Consider the following 18,410-nt stretch of genomic DNA (forward strand, 5'->3'; position numbering starts at 1 on the left):
GGGATGCAATTATAACTATAAAAAATGATATTTTTATGTAAAAGATGTATTACGCTGCTGTGTAGATGGAAGAACGGACACTGCAAGTTATCCGCCATTTTGCTGTCTGATAGCTTATCGCAAACTTCATTCTTCTTCGAAGTTTTTACGAATCGCGAAATTTGGTAGTCTGTGGTTCAGAGGCAGTTGGTTTACCAAATTGATAAAAAGGCGCTTGTGTTTCCGTAACTAGGCATACCGAGGTGAAGTTCGATGAACTAAGCCTCTTATAGAACTTTGCCAATATTCAAGGCAGGTATCATAATCCGGGTGTTAACGTAAATGTATTTGATCCTTTACCAATGACAACATTGCCCTCGAATATTTTCTATTGTTACGAGATTATTCACAAAACAGGTGATATTGGGGACAATTCATTCGCGTGAAATTCAGCTAAAATATTTGTATTTGAAAAGTAACAGCTAAGCGATTCGTGTGAAGCAAACCGCCAAGCGGCAGGGATCGACACTATACTGACTAATATACGGGCGGGTGGTCGCGGTATACAGCAAGTGAAGCATTACCAATACTGCATACAACTATCAGACGCTAAAGTCGTTTTCAGGTAAACTTAGGCAAGATGAAAATGCTGTCATTTGATTGGATGTCAATAATATGATGTCATGAAATTATTCCCTGATTGTTGCATCATAAGCCGTAACAACCCATAAACTCACATAACCATGTTATTCCTTGAATTTACCCTCTGTTGTTGCGAACTGCAGCTGACTTTTACTCTCGTGCACAAGCCTATCTTAAATTTGAGTCAGAATAAAGTACCACTAGAGTTCGGTTGGTCAATATCATTATCAGTAGAAACAAACACTACAAAAAGCCCAATAAATTTAGAATGAGGATGTCATACTTAAGGCAGCTAATCAAATATCGGGACGTCTTTTGTGGAAATGTTTCGGTTCGAACAAATACAAACTCTCTACCAGCGATATGAAGCGCACTTACCACACTTGAGGGCAACATAGGGTAAACGGGGAGTTGACATTGAATATCTTACCATTGGAGATTTTGAGGAAAATCCACACTCTCAGGTTTTTACGAACCTTTTAGCACCAACAGATAAAATAAATAATCTAAAAGCTCGCAAAATTATACTTTCGTTGGAAGAAAACAGCTGGCGTATTTTCTCCTTAAAGTTCGGTACACTACTTTTGGGCCATCTCACAATAGGTTGGCTGGATTTCAGATGTAAGCTAACGTATCAAAAACAACGAGAATGAATTCGAGCAGAATATAAAGGTTTCAGCTACGTCAATGTAGTTCCTAATGATGTCTTCCAAGAACTCGGAGATGCTGCCTCGGCTCAAAGCATAGGAAAAGTACAAGTGCTAAACCGTTTCATACTGGCTAGAGGCAACTCGTATTCTGCGCCAATAAATTATTCTGCTGAATTCTTATGACTCGTGGGAACAATTACAAGGCCGCCACATGGAGATATATTTTTATCGATAATGTTCCATTCTTCAACTACTGCGAAGAGTGCAACCTTAAATACAGACTTCGACCAAGACCAGTGTATGATGTGTCCATTGACACTGTGTTATGTATTCTAAAATACCCGGATTTAGAACAAACCGCACTTTACAGTGTAAATGCATTATGCGCAAACGAAGCCTCTTTTTGAATTCAGTGGTTATGGGGCAACCACTGTGTTCATATTCCTGAACATTTTTATCATAAACCTTTGCTTGTGCTTGTGTGGCTAAACAGTTAAAGCGTTTAAACATACCAAAACGCATGAAAAATTCTATATTCTCTGAAATTGCGTATGGTCTGATTGCTGAAGATTTGCGCAATATGGAACGCTGTGACATTGGCAAATTAGATCAAATGTGGGGACGTGTTGGGAGTAAAAAAACATATCCCACGATTGGGTTCAATAACATACATGTATAGCATCTTTTGAAAAAAGCGTCTGACAGCAGAACTTGGAGCATAGCCGTCCGGCGCTTGCTGATGCCGTCCAGTCCTATTCTCGAGTCCGCACTTACGTCGACTGTTGTGAGTCGTCTCCTGACTTCACGCGTTAATGAACGTACATGTTCAGAACAAGTACTTACAATTTTAAATGTTGCTTTTAGTTTGTTCCCAATAGACAATGGCAGCAGTAACCAATTATCACATGTTATGGTCGAAATATTTAGTAATGTAGTCTTTGTCGTCAGAACGAACGAAGCAAAGCATTTGCTCAGATCTGCTCGTAATGAGCCTTCTTTCCGATAGAACAACATTGTTACAAATTGCAGTAGTTTTTTCTTTTTCCTAACGAAGTGATGACCTCACAAGTTTGCGGTAATTGCTTAAGAGAGATAAAGAAAGACTCCATCAATGGGAAAAGTAAAGTTTCGACAGGTGTTTCAATCCAAATTGAATTCAATGAGACTAGCTTAGATTTCGAGACAGGACTAATTGGAAGGGAAAGAAATGGTGTACACTTTACGCTTGAAGTTTGCGTAATAATACATCCATATCTACAGTCATGACATTTACATTTAATTTTTCTTTTATGATTCGCCCATTTTCAAAAGCATGACTTTAAATTATACCCTTTGACTGGTTCATTACAAAGTGAACACGCCGAGGTGCAGAACTCCACACAATTGATTGGACAATAGCACTATACAATTACTCAAAAAATCTGCTTTCAGAAATATCTAAATGAGGTTGATAATCATGTTAGCAATCTTGATGGTTGACGACAATTTAAGTTTGACCAACTAATAATTACACATATCTTCAAAAGGCTATCATAAAATAAATTAGTTACATTAAGGTATCGTTTTTCATATTATGATAACATTTGCTTTCCTTGTTACTTAGCCTGTTAGCGAAGTTTTAAGGGAAGCCTTTTGAACAACGAACTTTCTATGCTCATGCATTGGTGTAGATAAATATTTGTCGCTTTAGTTAAAAGAAAGGGGTTTCTTTCTGATCCATTTTCGGCAACAACAGGGTATCACGCGGATAATTCAGCAATATTCCTCTCACGAATGAAGGCATCAATGAGTGCTCCCAAGAATAATAAATCTTTCGTAAATATCAGTGTTGCCAACAAAGCGCATGGTATAGTTTCATACTCTCTTAGGGCGTGTTAGGTCACATGTAGAGAGCTTATACAATACCGTGGCGTCCGCCATGTTAGTGGTGTCCGATTCGTAACGGCTGAGGCTACATATTAAGTAGATGGCCGAAACTTGGCATGATGGTAGCTTTGGGAAATATACCGAGACGTTTTTTCCTTTTCGCGATTTGACCTAGTTTCTGGTCTCAAGGCAGCAATCTTGAAAAACCGTCTTTTGCCATTTTGAAGCCAATGGCTGCAACTAGAGTGATGAAATTATTATAGTTGGTGTATCTATTAAGCCTGAGACTACATCACGTATCATCAGGGTGTTTGATTCGACCTACCTTTAAAGGTCAATGAGGTCAAACTCTAACATTTTACAAAGATGTCACGTTTCTTTACTAAACTATTCAAATTGTGATATGCATGCTTACACCTATTGAGCATCTCTGCATATTTACAAATATTTAGGTCAGTGCGACATACTTTTTAGGTAGGTAGGTCAAGGTCATAAAAATTCTATGTGGGTGATATATCAAGTATAAGTGTACATAAACGTTCACTCTTCTGACCTTCAAACGTGTGTCATAGGTTAGTCTGAGCAAGCTTAACATGGTGGTTGAAAAATGTTGGCCTTGACCTAATTTCCAAGGTCACCGAGGTTACACTCTATGAAATCATAACGGTATACACATTTCTTTCATTGACAGCAGGTGACATAGCCCCTGGCCATTTCACTTATTTTATGAACCAGTATATGTTTAGCAAGCCTTGTGAGGTTAATGCACCAAGCTTTTTAAAACTTCTGTATCTTATACATTAGCGCAGCTATATCTTCCAGCGACCTGAGGTTATGTGACCTTCCACCTTCTAAATTGCGAGAACAATGCGTTAGATAAAGCAAGCCTTCGGGCTAATTGCGTCTTGTGATGGGAAGATCACCAACTAAGTGTCAAATATCAGCAAGACCGATGTATTAACAAGGCATGAAGGCCGGCCGGTTAAGCAACGCTCACGTGTCGCCATATGGTATTGTTATTTTCGCAAACCTAGCATCAATAGAGGGTACTGGGTTTACTTTATTTCAGCCCTAACAGATAGTGACCCGAATCAGTCAATGATATCAACTATCGGTGACATCATTTTTTGCCATGAACGGGAACGGAGTTAGAAACATTGCCTATAAGCCTTCTCTCCACTCCAGTAGGTATGTAAACTGGGATTATCGCTCTTCTTTATCAGTAATTACACTTGGTAGAGTAAAACTGAAATACTGTTGCGATATGTCTCGTTTTTTCCTCTAGCCATCAATACCCATCAGTTATTACAAAAGGCAGGTTTTGCAACCCTTACGAAGGCGAAAAAGGACGAAGTACGAACGCCGATGCAAATGTACTTGATTAAGGACGATTTTTTTGCGTTATAATCATCTCGATTCCTTCTACTAGTAAAGTATCGATGCCTTTTTCTGAGCGTCGCGAATAGGAATTCATTCAGGACTTGATGACACCCCAGACGCGTCGTTCGTCGTCCGTCGTCCGTAGAGGTTTTAAACCCTGTTTCCGAGCACAAGAATCTGTTCCATGGCCCTACTGGCCAAAGCTATACTATGATCAAAATGAAGTGTGCTATTTCTCGGTCAAAGCTAGATGTCAACAACCAATCCAATATTCTTTCACAAAGGAAATGGCGCCACACCATCTGGTCAATACGCATGCGTGATTTCATTTCCTGCGCGACATTTTGGATAATTGGTTCCCTTTCAAGTGTGATGTTGGCTGAAAGGAGTCACTGTAATATAGAGCGATATGACCATCGTAGTGACAAAGTGCATATGATACTCTTTATCAAGTTCTTTGTTACCAGTCCCCTACTTCCAATTGAAAATACTTTCAGGTAGCCGCGCTCCCATCATGAGGACGATTTGGTCTGTATGTTTCTTTTGATAACGCAATAAAAAACACATATTCAGCTTGCAATCCATCAGGTGCAAAAAACATTACACTTACAGTACTTCGTGTCACAACATCTTGTTTGGTTTCTGACAAGAAATATCAACATTAAACTACATTTTGTCGTCTTAACCTTCCTAGCAACTCGTCAGGTGTAAAAGCATATATAGGTATCAAAGTGTTACTACATCTCTTTTGGTTTCTGAAAGGAAATAAACGTTACGGCAAAATTACAAAAGTGAGATGATGTTATGCTGCTGCTGCTGATGGTGATAATCCTACTTTGGCCTTATCAAATACATGTAATACATTCACGCGACACCAAACCGCTTCATCAGTAGAAGAAGTTGTCATTGATCTTCTTACCTCTTTGTATCGTTTACGGAACCCAGTCGCAAACCCGGAACCACACCATAAGGAAGAATTTTCAACAAACCCTGGAACAGGTGTTATTCACGTTTATAGTTCATCAAACACAGCAAAAAATGAATATCGCGCCTCAACATGCCACAACACCTGAATATTTTTTTAACACTCGATCTAAGACTCTTCCCTCAGCGACAGCGATTCATAACTCTCCTTAACGGTAAGATCAAATGAAGGTTAATGAAATGAAATTGAAGAAACATTAATTCAGAACACACCTTCGCAGTGTCAGCTCTTGTCACCTATACAAACCTGAATCGAACATTGGACTCTCTTTTTTCAATTTAATGCTTTATCGCTTACTATTCCATGCTGGTTAGGTTTCATTTGAACACTGATAGATGGGAGATGAACGCCACGCTCTTCAACTAACCCATTAGGGCAATTTATCATTGTCTTCCAGTTTAATCCTTATTTCGATTTTGTACTCTGTACATTACGGGGCTTTTTGACGTTGTGTTGCCGAGTACCGGCTGAAAGAATGTGGAGAAACATTAGCGGAAACCTTCAGGCCGTCTTACTGTATTAGCTGGCCGTCGTTTTGAGTGTTCGAAGGGTTCGGTTTGTTCATGGTCGTAGTACGTTTGAAGATGGTGGTAACATTTTCTTTATAAATCCACTGCCATATTCTTACGCTACAAGCTCGAAATCGCGGTTAATGTCATATTGATGATACTCTACCACTCATTAGAAAGGTTTTTTAGGCCCTATTTTTCGTTGATATTTTCGCTTGTGCTAAGGAATAGCTGACGTCTTAATTCAAAGTTAAAACAAAAACAGGTCCACTCAATCCCTCCATGACAACCAGAACTTCAAATTGTGAAATGAATGCATTCTTCAAAATGATGCCGAAATATATGAAACAATCGTTCAAAAAGAAATTCAGGCAGAAAATGATATAGTAATTTTTTTGTTCCATCCACCTAGATAGTCAAGCCTGTGTGCGGCCGCGGGAAATTTACGCCCTTCATCGCACAAAAGCATAAAATACCGATATCCTTATGGAATACGATAGAGCTGTTTCATGCCATGAAGGTAGCATTAAAACGGGACGTTCTTGAACATGGCTCATATTCTCAAACGTTTAAAATTGCAGTTCATCAAAATGTTATCAGATTTGCATAAACTGTTTGATCCTTAAGGTGAACGAACGATGTATTGGCATTTGATATCGGTGACAAAGCATAGGTGCGAATCTAGGTCATTACGGAAAACTTCTCCGCCAACTGAAGGACGCTCCGTGGTGATCTAATTAGTAAAAAAAGCAAAACAGGATTGGCCAACGACAAGACAGTTAGAGGTGACACAAATTGAGTTACCCTTCGCAACACTAAAAGTTGATAATGCTGTATCCAAGAGATATTCTACATATCTTTGGGATGTGGCTCCAATGTTTTATAGGTAAGTTCCATTTTACAAAAAGAATGTGAAAATGTGGTCCCTGGGTCGTTTTGAAGAACTGTCTCCGAAGTAAAATGGATAAAAAAGGGCTAAAAATACTGCTGCCTGTATAAGATAGGACGTTTTTGGAATGACTTGCAGCTGGTCGATTCCCACGAGTTGCCATCTAATGCACTGCTAGTGCGGTAGTGAACGTGTTCCATCATATCAATATGAGATGCCCTATCATCAACCATAGGCTCGGAGTTAGTTTTGCGCTGGTTATTTTCATACTTTGCATGCCGAAACTTCCACGAAATGGCCGGGACTAAAACTTAACGGGTATCTAAAGCAGATACGATAGGAAACTGCGTGCCACTAGAGGCCTACTCAGTAAAAATGCTGATCGAACTATACCAAAAGATCAGTAATCGGGCACTTGGTTATCATTCTAGGTTGATTTGAATACCCGGGGTACCTAGTAGGCCAATTCCGCCAAGTTTCCAATCGTGGCGGTCACTCGTGAAAGGGTCAATTCATGATGGCGACATTTCAAACGATCTCGTTCTCGTAAAATGATCGCCCGAAGATGTTATGCGGCTTCCGAAACCAGGAAATGACACTCAAAAGAAAACGTGTGCATCCATTAATAGCATAACGGCGACAGAAAAAGCCTCACTGTGTCATTGCGTTTGCAGTACATTTGAACCAAAGTCAAAGCAAGCGTTGTATTCGGCACTTCGTACGGTAGTTTTCGTATCGACAGAAATTCGACGAGTAGAAGAAATTTGCCACAAAAAGAATGGCTGCTCCTGAGTAGGGTGGATACAGGATTTACACTGCTCGAGCTACATTCGCGCCATAATTTATCTCCGAAACCATTCAGCGCACCATCGCGATGGGTCATGGCTGCATAGTTCTACTGCAACTTACAAGTGCGCCGAACCCGTTTCCCTTAACCTTTCAGCGCCATCAGAATAAGAGAGTCGTTTAAAAAGAAGATGATCCGAATTCCACGGAGACAGGAGACAATTTGTCAATAAAGAAGTTTAAACACCTCAAACGCTGACAGAGGCTAGACACTTGGTACTCGATTCCTTTGATAAATGCACCTAATTTGAAAGATAATGAACGCACTTCGAAAACTATTAAACCGTTAGTGGTAAAGCAAAGAAGAACAAATCGTGGTTTTGTGCAGCCTTAACTACAGCTGACTTAAAGGACATGTTTTAGTGAGCGCATTTTTTTCTACATTTCATAGATTTTTTATGAATGGGGAATAATGACACGATAGAAGCCATCTAAGGCAAATGATAGAGAAATAATTGATTTAGAATTTCAAATTGGGTTGAAAGATAAAGAGGGGACATGCACGGTATGATTAAGTGCCGAGTGTTTCAGTGTAGGCGATGCATGTTCATGGTGCTGAAGTGTACGATGCAGAGTTATCTAGTGCGATACATGGTAATGTTCATTGTAGTGTGTTCAAGATTGGACTTTTTGCTCCCCCGGCCGTTGCTCGTCCGTTGACTCAATCCGAAGGTTTGACTGGCGCTTACGATGCAGATTTAGGCCTATCCACTGTGTGCGATGCATTGTTATGTTCACGACAGAGTCGGAGAGTTGCTCAATGTATGCGATGAAGGGGTGCAGAGATAGTAGCTTTGCAGCATAGCTTTCGTAGAGTAACTGCGGAAGAAAAGGTGGCCGCCTTCATGTAAGATGTACAAAATATATGAGGATAAAACAAGCACGCCGCATACCACTGCTCTTGAGGAAGTGGCACACACCACTGCCCTTGGAGGAGTGGCGGGAGCGATGGTAAGGAAACATTAAGAAATGTATTGCATGCCTACTGATACCTTTGCGACAAAGTGCAGGTGTCTCCGCGCATTGTGTCGATATTGACGCCAGCAGACATACGACAATGACCCCCCATGAAACCTTAGTCTGTCTGCGCCGGATTCCCTTTCACCAATTCAAAAGTGATACCTTGAAATGACGTCACCTCTAACATTTCTGACTCTGATACATGTACTGAATTAGATGATATACGCGGTCATATTATCCAATTTGGTGGTAAACATTCTAGCCAAGGTCTTCCGATTACTTGATTTATGAAATATGCTTTTCTCCCGTCTGAGATTAACGAGCCAACCAGGCCGCGAACAAAGATCGCGTTCGGTCAGAAGAACTTCAACTTGAATGTTTGCATTGTGCTGATAGGTCAGAGGAACACAGAAAATGATTTGATCTTTGCCGCACTTTGACGGTGTAATATTGTTAAATCATTCTAACTTAATAATTTCAGGCTCGGATTTATCAACAGACGCCATTCTGTATAGCAGTTTTCATCGGAAGACGGCCGGGCCGCGGCCCTCCTTTGACATGTTCAACAAATGAAGGGCAAAGACAGGCGAAGACTTTGAGGTAACAAAAAGAAGAAAGCAACACACATACATGTAGTTTGAAACATCGACTTACCCCAAGGCGAGCAACTCATAGTAATTGTACTTTGCAAAACTGGACCAAATTCCAAATTCAATTTCGCCAGGTCCACGGTGTGGACTGAGCCCCCGATTACCCGGTATGGCTTCAATTAGTGCAGACGCAGCGTAATGCCGGCTATCATCAGAGGTGATATACATGTAGGATTCAGCTGTATCAAAGTTTGACATTTGCCTAATAACAACAACACTTATTGCCCTTTTTCGCAAACTCCGAAAAACATGTTTAAAAAACGGTACAGGAGAAAGGGGACTGGCTGTCTGTGGGTCCTGAAGCCTCCCCAATCTTGTTCCCTGCCTCCAAGCTTTTGTACTCGCAATGCTTAACAAATATCAAAGGGGCTCTTGGTTTAACATGGCCGAAGGTTCAAGTACGCCCAGGCCTTTAATAATTGTTTATCTATTTCGCCTTGAGGTTATATTGAAATTTGAGACGTAGCAACAATATTGGTTTTCGCCATATCAGTAATGTTGTTCCATGTTCCTCCATATACTTGTAACTTGGACACATGACCTTGCAAGAAATTTTGCGAAGGTCTACCATATATCCGTAAAGCAATCTCCGCTTGCCTTACGTAAAGTTGTTTTATAATTAAGTGCTAATGAAAAGAAAATACCCAACCCCTACCTTCGGAGACAGAATGATTCGACGTTTAGACTGTCGAGAGTAATGGCATTGCGACAATTATAAGAATAAACGAACACCCTATTCCCACGAAAGCGATTTACGCTGCGACCGCACTGCACTCCGGCATGATTTGGTACTGATTCAAGTAATCTCTGAGAGTATGGCTTGTAAATCATTAGAAGTCAAATGAAGTGGACTAGGGGACGTGAACATGTATGATCTGGCACCATAGCTCAGTTTAAATGCACCGATGTACTGCTACAACTGGATATTGTCGCTCTTAAATGGTTAAAGTGAGCGTCTATCCAAGGAATAAGGAATATGTCAACCCGATATTGATAAGGATTCAATTGTCTTATTTCTATTCATATAAGCGTCTCCCGATGGGCGTGACACGAGCAAACGCAATGTTGGAAGTGGACGAGTACAGCTTCTGTACAAGAACCGCGATCGCGCTATCATTCACCATGATCAATGTCCAGTCATCTTGCCCATGTCATCTGGTTCCAGTTCAATGGGGGAAACTATTTCCTCCCTACTCTCTCATCATCTTTAGCCATGGCTAGTAAGGACGTGACAAGGTTTATGTCCAAAACAGGGATGACAAGGCGAGTGTCCTATTGCCCACTTCAGCGGCAGTGCCATTGGTCAATCGACGAGTGATCTTTTCTTTTACGTAATAATTCCCTTCAAAGAAAGGGCATTTTGAGAGGAAAATACGAAAAAAGAACCACCAAGGAATTATCTTACAGAAGAAGTGCTGCTTCGCAGATACGATCGAGTAACGTTAGAAGATCCCAATATCGTGTAATGAAGGGAATTGCTTGCGATTCAGTAAAACATTTCCAAGAAATGTTGTATTCGCGTCCCTAGCGGCGGTAAAATCAGAGTAACATTCAGAAGCAGGGCAGATGCGATTTACTATACTATTGAAACCACTATGACACGTAGATATATCAAGTGGAAGGACTTTAGAAGAGTGAGAAAGTAACTTACCATCGAGGAATTAAGTGCTTGTCATTAGACAAAACTCGGCCCGACCTGACTTGAAGGGGACCAAAAGATAACCATGAAGTATTAGTAATTTTAGGAGTTTTCAACAGTACTTATACGTGACTTATACGAAATGGAATGGTTGATGTCCAAACCAGCTGGGTGGTCATTCTGATTCAAACGCAATACGATCGCGTCGATCCGGGAGTATTTGACTACGAAGTCGACGTCGATATCAGATCGGGCGACATCAGAGGCTTTCGGCCTTTGAAACCTCTTCGGAGGTATCGGCAGCGGCATCCCAATACATACGGGCAGCGCTGATTTTCACAAGATGACATCAAAACTCATACTGACGTCATTTTGCTGTGTCACAACTGGCAATACACTGTCCCAGTCAGCGCCTGCAGCGGCGGCCGCAGCTTTGCTGGTACCCCATTGGAAAACCACTATGCAATCATATACGAAATTCTTTTAAATCAGCTTGTCGCCTAAGAAAAAAAATGTCTTGTCAAAATGAAGAATGTTATCCTAACCACATGTCGAACGTTAGATCTGCATGTTACGTACTTGCACTTTCTCTATACCTCATTATGTTGCGTACAGTATAATACTAGTAATTTGGCTGGGTGATAAGTTCCATTGATTTGCCATACGATACCTCGGGTTGCTACTCTACAACTCAAGTTTGTCAATATCTTAAACCTTGCCTCTTATGTGTTTCTACTAACGACCTCCCAAACTCTAAGGATATGTCGTATTAGTCCACTTGAAAAAATAACGACCTGAGCTAGTACTTCATATGTTTTCTCTATTTTAAAACATTGCAGTTTTTCTGACAACAAATTTGCCTTCTCTGAAAATACGCTGAAGCTGAACTTTGGACGATATCAACACCAAAGACGTGGTGGTTCGAAAGTACCGTCTAGTGTGGCATTGGTGTGGTACATTCCCTTGAGCTCAAATTATAGAAATCCAAGGATTGCAAGGTATGTCAGGCGGTTTTTATGTTACGTCAAACCACTCCTGAAATGTTCAACTACTGTACCCGAAAGACGCATATATAGATTACATAAGCCGACAGACTACAACATTGATGGGGCGCATTCAGCAACGTTACGCCGGTGTACATGTTTGCTATGGCCAAACTGTTCGACTTTTAAAGTTCAGCGGATATCTTTAGTCTTAGCCAAACGCATTGATCAAAGAACTTCTAAAAATATAGCGTTAACATCATGATCAGATATCTTTGAAGAGGTTAGCCAACTTTGAATGGTAATGGCAACATGCTAAATATGAAGCTAATATTCAAATTCGTCATAGAAAACGCCAGACAAGCATTCATTGAAAATAAAGGTGGTGGATAAATACGGTAACAATATATATAAATAAGCTATATGAAAAGGACGTTGTCAATTGTGCGGTGTCGGCCAACTTTGTAGGAAATTGCTCCACAAATAATGGAAGAGATTGTCAATGGATGAAAGGGTTAAGATGAGCTCTGTAGTATTATCTGAATTCCTTTGAAGTCTCCACGCAATTACTTTAAAATCTTGCCCTTTTGCTCCAAAATAAAATGGGAGGACGAAAATTCTTACGTAGGAAACCATAGCAGTAAATAGCTTTGTTTACTGTAATGAAACAGACCATTAGAATATCTCGGCTGGTTCTGGCCGCCATCTCAGGGGAAGACACTATATACAGGAAAACTAATCTCCTAATCTAAATGTGAAATGAAAGTGACATCTACCACCTCGCCACATTGACACCTTTCATGTTTGAAACTTTTTCATACATTCTTTGTATTTCTCATATACTGTATATGCATTTCATCCTGATTACATTGTATGCTTTATGCTGTTTGCAGGCATTGCATACATCTATTTACGTCACTTTGACCATGGTACTAATAAAACTGGCGTATCATGCACTGAGTTTAGTTGTTAGAAATAAATGTCCACGAACCTCTTGGACCGATAGGTTAATAACTAAATCGGTTTGGAAATTTTACATTGCTGCCCGTTTGCAAGAATTTACCCACTTTGACTTAATTACCTAGCCCTTCGCTCCTTTGAAGGCAGGCTACCAACAACCCGTTACTTGTCTACGCCATTTCATGCCGAAAGTGACGACTTTGGTCTTCATTTTGCTCCCGAGGGCCCGTCGCCAGCTGTCCCAAGGTCGTCCTTTTTTTATCAGTGTCAGACCTTGTCGGGTGCTGCTTGTTGGTGGTTTTCTCAATGTATGCCCTATCCAACTCCAGCGTCGACGGATTATCTCAATCTAACGGGGGCCTCGTTTGCTCTCTTTCACATGTGCTTATCTGTTACTGGATCAATTCATCTAAAGTAAAATATATCCTGCGTAGGGAGGTGTGATACATACTTTGATGAAGTTTCTTTATTGCTCTTCTGGTTGTTCGCCATGTCTCTTGTCCACAGAGCATAACATATTTCGCATTTGATTTCAAATTCCTCAGCTTCGTCTCGGCGGCGGTCTCTCTCGAGTTCCAGATGTTCCCGCCGAACATAGGTATTCGGAACTCACTTGTTCGCTAATAATAGTCAGTCTGTCCGTAGAACCGACGATTTTCATTCGCCAACGTCAAAGTTTACAAAAACTTGCGTTGATTTATGCCTAGAGCCCACGGATTTATTTTTTTTTCTCGCCAGGCATTGACAGTTGAAACCATCAAGAAGCATTTGCAATTGCCATGTGCCATCGAAAGAATCGTGACCTGCCAGTGCTGCTCTTTTATATGTATAATGTTTTGCAATTCTCATTCCGATCCCCATCATCACGCTCTCTCTCATAAACGCGTTTGGAACAATCACCAGTCACAAAAAGACATAATGTCAAATACCAACCTTGGTAGCACTTTCCTCGCGAAACAAGTTCGCTGCTCACGATCCAACCCACGTACATCCGTTATATGATACTTAAGCTGAAATTGACAAAGATTACCAGCGTTCTTCGGGTTATGGATCAGAAGCAAGAAAACAGATGAATTCTGTCATTTGATGTCAGTTGCGTTTATTCTTTCACAAATTTTCAATTAGCCTTATCTTATACTTTTGAGGATGTTATCTTAGTATCTTCGAGATGCACATACCTTTATTGGTTATTTTCAATTTGTTTTTGATTACCCCAGTCAAAGTTGAGGCACAATGCTTCATTACCAGCCATCTGCGTCTGATTCGTTCTGTTCAGGAATTCCCTAGAATCAGGTATAGATTCATAGAGAAACTGTCATACGATGACAAAATTGATGAGTAAAAACAATACCCTGTTCGAAAGGTTGTCAGATGAACCATATAGTTCAGCTCACTAAAGACAAGTGAGTCTACAAGAGGGGACTTTATCGGCACAAAATGGCCTACTGTTAAAGGAAAGGATACCTTTTTGTAGTAGTCATGACGGGGGATTTATTTTAAAACGTAGGTGTTCAGTTTGATGCGCTGCAACTATTTCACCAAGAGTTAAAGGAACCCTTACTCTGCAGTAGTTGCTAATATCAGGTAATAATACTACCCTGTTCGGCGGAAATCTCTAACAGTGAGAAGCTACAATTAAAGGTTCGGACTATTCCCAAGGTGTAGCCAGATATAGCAAGCCGGTGCAGCCTAAAAGCACTCAGACTGCCAATAGCCTCTTTTATTTCAAGGTGTGTGTGGGTAGGTTATACCTTCAGATTGCGTTTGATGGCCCTTGGGGGACATGCGAAGCCACAGATATCACTGGACGACCCCGATTGTGGCAAATACATATACCTTTGCACATATGCAGCAAATATATATAGCATGGCTGGTGCAGGTTCACCATATAAATTTAATGAAATACTGCCTTATGAATGTGGTTTTGAATGGTAACCAAAACTCTTAACAGCCTCTGAGCTTCAGAAAAACCTCTAAGACGTTCCCCTGAAACGCTAAGTTGGATTTAAAAGGTTGCAATATATTTCTGCTCGCTAAAAGCTGAAAACATATACTACTTCAAGAATGTGTTACAAACTCTTTCTTGGCATCTTAATGTGCATCTAAAACTAATACACAGAAACTCCTTTTGTATCTTTCCTCTTTAATGGGAAACATCGCCATATAAAATAGGATGTACCATTTTGACACAATAACAGGGCCGAGGTCAATAAAGCCAATTGGCGCCTAACCGCAGTTTTTTAAAAATTATATCATCATTTATTCTATTTGAATATATACGTGTACATGTAGATTACAGATTTGTTGGTAACTTAGGCGCTCTGCACATTCTCGACGGATGCTACAGAGTACCTTCAAGGCTAGCCTGTGATTTCAAGTAATGCCGTCTCACTTACATGTACCAGCAGACGCTGACAATGATACCCGGCATCGACACCTCAGATACCATGCGGACCTTCCGCTGCTGTGGTATGTTGCACTGTTTACTGCGCAATTCTCCACAACTCGTGTGTCACGAAGATATTTCACAATACATTGTACTTTGTAGTATATTTTGGTCTCGCACATTTCTTATATTACAGATATCTCATGTTTCAAAAGAAAGTACGGCTGATTGTGCAAGTGACAGATACTTGTAAGAAATTTTTCAAACTGGGTACTTGCTAGTATTGCAAACGGTATACGTTACAAGTCCGTGGCGAGAGGCATGAGAGGGCAGTCACTTTCGTTACTTTCTGTTTATATGCTACACACGTAAGCAGTGCTTTCTGTTGTACATATTTTACGTCGGTGACACATAGGTTTAAGCACGTGCCTGGTAGGGAACGAGTTCTGCAATATAAGCTTACTAGTAGATATTGTTAAATTGTCTAAAGAATATGCAGATGCAGCCGGACATTTTGCTGCCGTCCTATTCTCAAGTACATTCCAAACTTAGAGAGTCTACCAGAGAACGGATTTAGGGAACGTTGTCCCTCTTATGACCTTCGTCGTTTCTATATTGAAAAATTAGTCCGCGTTGATCACGCCACCAAATGATGTTTGTGACCACGTCGCGCGCAGGCAGAGTGAATTTATTTTTTAAAAAAATCTGATCGAGGTGTAAAAAAAGTTGTAGTTTTTGTTGCAAATGACGTCGTCGGTGGCGGATCAAAAGTGAGTGAATTCTCTTAAAATTGACTCGGGGAACCGCCCTGTGTGTAACCTTCTCTTAAAGCAGACCTTAGCTATTGCCTTTCGAACAAAGCACCTCGTAAAGGCGATGGAAGCCCAATACCCTCTAAAAGCCCCATGGTATCTCCCTTTAAACGAAATCTATGACATAGTATATGTATCACAATATGTCCACTATATGCAAATTTCTCCATTAAGCTACACTCACGCCTTTCTTCACTTGTTTGAAACGCGATCTCGAACTCTTCAAAGGCGGACCATATCGACTATTGTACAATGTAAGAAGTTCTATGAAGAATGATATCCATCTACACGTGTACTAAGCAGTTAGAATTCGTATTTGGAACGGCAGCTTATTCTAAAAGGATGGCACAAAGCGCTATCTAATGATGATAGCACCTTTCAAGACAAACCTTGTTGGAAATAAACATTGAACTAAATATGTCTATATTAAGGCGACTGCCAAGCCTATCCAGATATACGCCAATATGGTAGGAAACTCTCCCATATCGATGGTGCCAATATGGATATTTCGTTTGTTCTCATTGTTAAGATGGGGGGGGGTGATTAATGTGTTTGAGTTTTTGAAATAAAACCCCCAAGTTTCCCCAAAGCACTTGAACCGTTATTCTTTCAGGGTGTTCTCAGCGTGTAGGATCTTTAGCAAGATCGGCAAGATGACGATTTGAGGACTGACTTATAGCCAAAAGGGCCTGGCTCATTCGGATCTGCTGTCGATGCTCTAAATGCAAATTACACGAAACCCAACACCGGCAACGTTTTGAGGCAAACTTAACACATCGTACACTTGGCATCTGAGGTGTCATGTTTAACGTTGCAGGTTGTGTCATAGCTACCGTTAAAAAAGGTGTCATGGAAAACCTCGCACGATGACAGAACTCAAAGCTGACTCATACGCCAGTATATGACGCAATGTACATCTCAGTGTTACAATAATGTTAAAACGACAGTGGTTGTATAAAAGTACCGTGATATAAAAAGCGGATCCTTTGAGGCCTTCGAGACATACCAGACTGGCGTAAAACGGGCTTTTTTCCCACAACGATGACGATGTGATTGTCTTGTAGCACTCTTTCTTCAAATAGAAAAGCATGTGCATGTCATTCAGTACATGAGAAGTGAACGTTTTGCCATGCACTGAATGTTAGCACCAACCTCTAACTTCACACCAGAGACTTCTACTCTCATAAAAAAACATGAGCGAGGACGATAAATATTTTTTTATTTAAGTCCGCGCGTGTTGTCAATAAGTATTGTGTACACTATCAAAATCAAAGCTAGAGATACCACTTTAAAAGTTCACTGCAGAAAACAGAAGTTTTCAATGCAAAGCTTTAACAAATGCGCTTTAATTGCATGACACTTCAAAAACTGGATTTCAAATATTATATAGTAACTTTTAAACTCTTTTTAACTCTTAAGTGCCTTTTAAAAAGGCACTTAAGTAATCAAAGAAAAAGTGGTTCGATCTAACCTCAAACGAAAGCACATAGTTTATGCAAACCAGAGTCTTTCAAATAAACTGCATCATGTACATGTCCGAATAAAGAAGGTATCGCAGCATAACTCTACGCTGCACGGTTTGTGTTCTGCATAACTCTTAACGGCAAAGTCTTACGTACGCGCCTTCAAGGAAAAGAAGATGTTTCTTTAAAATTTACAATCTTCTACACGGAGTTAACAATAAATAAAGGTAAAAGGGAACTTACCTATTGACTCCAATCCAGAGCACGTGGTAATCCAAAAGTTTGTAACTACCGTAAACTACGAAAGCATCGGATCCAAATGAAACGTGAAAACTTAATGTGGAGTACCAGTTCCTACGTGACCAGGTGCTAGCACCTCCAGTTCACAATTACTATAACCCCCGTATCGTGTATTTATTGATTTCCCAAGAAAGGCACGCCTTTTATACAGTTAACGAGCCCAACAGCTCCCAGAGAGACGCGCGCTCCGCATGCTGCAACCAATTTAATTCGAACTTGTCTCTGGATGCGCGCGCAAATCATAGCGCCGGAGCTTGGATGCGTCATGGTTACGCCTTAACAAAAACAGGCGACAGAGAAGAACATAAGATGGGGTGATGTTTTTATATCACATGTCTATTGTGATGAGAAACGGGCACAAAGATACTTGATACCTCTTGAGGTATCAGAGCTTGCCTTCATCAGATGAAAGAAACAACACTAGCTATACAGTGAGACTCATGCTTTTTATGTATACGTAGTTCCGTATAGCACTTCAAACTCATTTTGCAACATCCATGTACAATGATAA

At 40.5% G+C, this 18,410-nt stretch overlaps 1 protein-coding gene across 5 annotated transcripts in view; it reads right to left on the bottom strand.

Annotated features, from left to right (window-relative positions):
- LOC135487480 (probable vesicular acetylcholine transporter-B) overlaps positions 1–18,058 on the bottom strand; it is a 119,315-nt gene extending 101,257 nt beyond the window's left edge. For 3 of the 5 annotated variants that reach the window (XM_064771176.1, XM_064771192.1, XM_064771185.1), the window contains exon 1: positions 17,843–18,031. The gene's annotated coding sequence lies outside the window, so the exon portion shown is untranslated. Of the gene's footprint in view, positions 1–17,842 lie in introns of all 5 variants that reach the window. The other 2 variants (XM_064771212.1, XM_064771221.1) reach the window with 2 other exon arrangements.
- Between the last annotated feature and the right edge of the window lie 352 nt (positions 18,059–18,410).

This window comes from Lineus longissimus, chromosome 1 (assembly GCF_910592395.1).
Source record: "Lineus longissimus chromosome 1, tnLinLong1.2, whole genome shotgun sequence".
In the NCBI taxonomy this organism is placed as follows: Eukaryota; Metazoa; Nemertea; class Pilidiophora; order Heteronemertea; family Lineidae; genus Lineus; species Lineus longissimus.